Here is a 6,000-nt window from a genome sequence, read left to right on the forward strand (position 1 = left end):
ACATTTATTTTTCGTAGCCACATGATACCAAACCAATTTGGCTGTGATCGAATGTGGCTCAAAGCAATTTCCAATCTATTCAGAAACATATTGTGATGAAAAACACAAACATTGATGATTTGCAAATACACTTTGCATATTCTTACTTTATTTATAGAGCGCTAAAATACTTTATTTATAGAGCGCAAAATTTTGAACAAAAATATAAATATGTATATAAAATTTATATTTTTGTTTGAATTGAACTACTTAATTTTAAGTAAGAAAAGACCACTAAATATATCATGAATAAATTTATTTAACAGTATGTTATAGAGTAAGTAATTCTCGTTCAGCCAGCCAGTTTGATTTTATGGACACGACTATATTATACTTCTACTGTGAGGACCCATACGGGTACAGTCGCAAACAACTGCGAGGCTAAAATGGTCACATTTAGCAATTCCTCTCAATCAATTCAGCAAATGAATTGTCAAAACTGTCAAACTAACAAATGTCAAATCAGTACAAAAATACAGAAATGAATTGCAAGCAGAGTTGCATTTTGCGATTTTAGAAAAATGAATCATATTATGATTCATATCATGATTCTTCAAATCGAGCATTTTAGCCTCGCTGTAGCTTCCAAATCTTAAGTAATTATTTAAGTGTGTAGTAATTACATTGAAACACGCGACTGCACCTAAACATTACGCCGTCGAGAGTATTAGGTCTCCACAAAGTCTAAGAAACCAGAACTAAACTAGATAATGACGGTCCAGCTGTATTCGATTACCGTACAAAGCTAGACAATGCGACAAGCTTCTACGTGGTTCTACAAAGTGTCCTTAGACAACTTGCATTTGCCAATTTCGACAGCGAAGGTAGAGAGAAAAATGTTTGAGATTTGACATTATTCAGCGTAAGCGCAATGTCAACAATTTTGATCGGACTTTTATATTTATGCGCGAGCCTTTACTGGCTTACGACGAACACAATATTGTCCAATCAAAAATTCTATTGAAAAGATAAACACCTGTCAAATACCCTGCGAAGCTGCATTAGTTTGGCGTTTGCGATGCCTTATGTCAAAGGCCATAAATTATCGAATGCAATTACACTAAAGGCCCAGCACTGCGGCCGCGAGATAATGCAAGTTATTCGCTTATGCGCTCAATTCCCCACGTGCAACAGTAATGCGGAACGGGTGTCAACTTCCCGCTCGCTTGTAAGCTAATTTTCATTTCCATACAATTTACATACTTCTACTCCGACTTTATTTTTTGCGGAAATATAATTCTCCGGATGTTTTCAGAAGTTTTAATGTTATTTTTTTCAAGGATTTGAGTCTTGTTTTTAAGACTTCGCTGTGTGGAAATTTTGTTTTGAATGTTTTTTTGGGTTTATAAGAGTATGTGATATTTCACACACTATAGTATGTACATTACATTGTTTTTTTTTTTTATGAGATAAGGGGGCAAACGAGCAAACGGGTCACCTGATGGAAAGCAACTTCCGTCGCCCATGGACACTCACAGCATCAGAAGAGCTGCAGGTGCGTTGCCGGCCTTTTAAGAGGGAATAGGGAAGGGTAGGGATGGGAAGGGAAGGGAAGGGAAGGGAATAGGGTAGGGTAGGGAATAGGGGATTGGGCCTCCGGTAAACTCACTCACTCGGCGAAACACAGCGCAAGCGCTGTTTCACGCCGGTTTTCTGTGAGAACATGGTATTTCTTCGGTCGAGCCGGCCCATTCGTGCCGCAGCATGGCTCTCCCACGTATAATTTACTATTTCACAGTTTGACACTTATCTTATATCTTTAAACGAGCAATTCGTGTATATAATATATAATTGGAATCTCGGAATCAGCTCCAACGATTTTCATGAAATTTAGTATATAGAGGGTTTGGGGGGCGATAAATCGATCTAGCTAGGAATCATTTTTAGAAAATGTCATTTTATTCGTGCTTTATGGAATACCGAGCAAAGATCGGTCAAAAAGCTAGTATAATATTATACCTGTTACTTTCTTTTTTCTTCTGATTTGTAATCAAACTGCCGTACCTATGTTTAAAATTGCACACACTCATTCCTCTCTTGATATCGGCATCCGTTAAAAAGTATTTTTCTAAAGGATGTTAAACAAGGGGTGATTTTTGCTGCATTATTTCACGCGACGAAGCCTCGGGTGAAGCTACCATAATTTAAAACCATACTTCACATTAAGTAATTCATTTTCGCGGCCACAATCGTCAAGATATGATCACATTGTGTAAACAATTTCTTGGAAAACTTTCAGCTAGTCCCAAATGAATACATACAATTAATCCCGATAAGCGGCCCATTGTCTTCAGAACTGCTTTCTTGTGGTTGACAGTACAAAGGAACGCCAAGACATGATTCTCATTCAATTAAAATACGCCCGCATTTCTCGAGATGCTCTATAACCAACGTTAAAGACGTAAAATGTCTTAAACCTAACAATTACAATAATAAATAGGTACATTTGTATAATCGGTAGCTTTCGTTCGGAATGGGCATGATGTAATTAAATTTTCCCATTTTCAGTGGCTTTTGGGGTTTACTTCTTGTGCCTTTAAAATCAATAAAAAGTATTTTTATATTTTTTATTTACCTATGTGTTTATCAATGTTATAGGGGAAAGAAAATAAATTTCGCTAAGTTCTACGGAATATCGTTGTCCATACATATTCAAAAATACAAGAATAAAAAAGAAAGAGATTTAATGGGTACAACAAACAAAAGGGCTTTTATAAATAAAAACGAAATATGTCAAGAGCAAGTTATAATATATAATAATATACGTATGTATTATGTAGCTGAAGTGTGTACTAATTATGACGACAGAATGTAATTATAATTTTAACGAGTCGGCACATTAGGAACAACGAACATTCCTTATCTACCTAAGTATTTCTTAATACCTGCTGTCATGACAAAAGCCTTTCATAACTGCGGTCCGATTTAGACTTCGTGAATAATAAAGCTTAGCCCCAATTTCACCAACGACTGTTAAAGTTAACGCTCGAATTAGTATCACGTTACCTCTTTCATTTTTCTTATGAATGAAAGAGAAGACATGACATTTTAACGAGCTGTTAACACTAACATACGTTGGTGAAATTGGGGCTTAGTCATTTTATATTCGTATCCCACATGAAATGTTCAGATCTGAACCTTTAGCCAAGATATTTTCTTTATCGCTTCTTTATAGAATCGTCGGTCAAAATGTATGGAATTGACATAGCGTTCGATGATATGAAGTTAAGGGCGTTCCCTACGGAGAATCCGCAATTTACCATATTTAGAGCCTTATAAACTCATAATTTGAAAGCTACAGAGTTATAACAAAAATACAGCAATAATCTTCAGTATCTTAACATTCCTTTCCCCGTTTTAAATTTTCCAAAGTAAATTTATTAAAATTTCAATTTATTAAAATTCAAGCATACATTCAGCATCTCCTTAGTATTTACAAATTACTTTAATTTGAAACACACGCCAATAGATCGACAATATCATAAAATACATATTCCCCGTTTTTTTTAGGTCAATTTTGAAGTAAGATAAGTAAAAAATAGGGTTTTGATGCGATCTCGATCTCGTTAACGCGGCAAATGTATGGCCAAGGTCGTTTGCTCGGGGGACGGCCTTAACGTTCGGCTCGTGTAATGTCAAATCCATACGTTTTGATCGGCAATTCTATAAAGAAGCAATTAAGAAAACGTCTAGGCTGTGGCTAAAGGGAGGGTGAGTGGCGAAGAGTTGAGATATTTTGTGATAAACGTTCTTTGGGACATAAATAAAATTTGCATTTACTGGGTTACGTAGCTTTGTGTGTGGGACATTAGTTTTAATCTTTCGAGAATCTAACAAGTGCCAGAGAGCGTTATTTTCCCAGATCATATAACATAATAAGTACGGCAATTTTTTTAATTTTTTTTTTATTAAAAAAAAATATATATACGGCTATACAAACAATGGATGGATATTGATCACTGCGCATCTCAATTCCTGTTCCGTGATGGTAATTTTAAAGCCAAACTTTATGGATTTAAATTAGTAGAATCACCCATGTGCACTCGCTCGACCGAAGGCAACGTGTTCGAGAGAGAGTGCTTGTCTGGATAATGGATGTAGATCGCGAAAAAAATATTCTCTTGTTGTTACTAAGACGAAGATTGAAAAAGAATCATTAAATATTTTTGAAGTCGGTTAAAAAGAAACCGAGGAAATTTTATCTATTTATTTATAAATTTATTATAGATAAAATTTCCTCGGTATACATGACAATATTTGCATTACGCGACTTTGATATGTATTTTCATATTATGCCTCGTTTAAGTTTGGACACAAATTTTGTTCGAAAGTTTCACCAGAATAGGGGCGCGCGGTGCACCGTACACGGCACCGTGTCACGGTGCGGCGCCGTACCGTATCACGGTGGCGGCGTCGTGCCGTAACACGGTGGCGGCGCCGTGCCGTGTCTGATGGGGACGCAGCCTAAATCCTGGAGATGTTCATCAGTAAGTCAAGACTGAAATTTATTTTTAACGAAGTTCACCTTCGAAAATGCTCGATCCGCATACGATGGGTCCGCGATCCGGGTGCGGACCGCGGTCCGCCATTTCGTGACCCCTGGTATAAATGTTGTACATTTAACTCGTTTTTCTGAATTTCGTGAATCATTCTACCGATAAGTATATTATTCTAAGTCACGGTTTGTGTACAAATTCCTATTCACGTTTATTGCATATCGGATATTCACGTACGAAGGGTTGAGAGAGCTTCCGATAAACCTAACCTCACGAGCATCAACTTATAACGCACGTGTAAACTTATAAAGTCACACAGAAGCTGTTGAGAAACTTATTGCGTTTGTTTTGGATCGAGGAAGCTTTCGTTTGTATGCTCTACCATAATATAATCTATATTATACTTATGTCAGTGTTTTGGGTACATAATGATTTGTTGTAGAGGTACCTAGTAAGATAAAGTAGTTATGACAGAAATTAATAATGATTTTGAAAATTGTGGACGTGAAAGGATGAAGTGGATATCTAACAATTGGAAATTTTACTTTAAAAGTAAATGAAATAAGGGGGCAAACGAGCAAACGGGTCACCTGATGGAAAGCAGCTACCGCCACCCATGGACACTCGCAACATCGGAAGAGCTGTTCATGAGCGTTGTCGGCCTTTTAAGAGGGAATACGCTCTCTTCATGAAGGTTTGCAGGTCTATACGCGCGTTCGCAAATACTGCAGGTGGCAGTTCGTTCCACAGTTTTACAGTGCGCGGCAGAAAGTAACGCGAAATACGCACGGTGGAAGACTGCCACTCATCAAGGTGATGAGGATGGTATATTTTTCGCGTGGGGCGATGGCGAAAAGTTGCAGGATACAACCGATAGAGGATGCAGAGTGAAGCTACATCTCGGCGTAATTCCAAAGGGTCCAAGCTGTTTGAAACACTATGGCAGTCAACAATTCGAGCGGCCCTTTGTTGGATACGATCCAGTGGGAGCAGTTTGTATTTTGACGCCCAGAGATGAGAAAAATGTTCCATAATTATGTTTTTTTGCATAAACGAGCAATTCTTGTATATATATATTAATGGAGTCTCAAAATCGGCTCCAACAATTTTCATGAAATTTAGTATATAGGGGGTTTCGGGGGCGATAAATCGATCTAGCTATGAATAATTTTTAGAAAATGTCATTTAATTAGTGTTTTATCGAATACCGAGCAAAGCTCGGTCAAATAGCTAGTGATTATAAAACAGAAAAATGTGGGTGTATAACTAGATGAATTAGCTAGATAATGAGGTAGGCAGGTTTGTTCAAATTATAATGGAAAAAATGAGTAATAATAATTATTGCTCTTATGTTATAAAATGTTAAAATAAGTGGTGCAAATAGGTTAGCACCAGTAATTTTAAAATGAATTTTGGGTAAAATATTATATTGTATCACTTGTTCTTCTCGTATATTATGATAGGA

Source organism: Aricia agestis, chromosome 3 (genome assembly GCF_905147365.1).
Source record: "Aricia agestis chromosome 3, ilAriAges1.1, whole genome shotgun sequence".
Taxonomy (NCBI): Eukaryota; Metazoa; Arthropoda; class Insecta; order Lepidoptera; family Lycaenidae; genus Aricia; species Aricia agestis.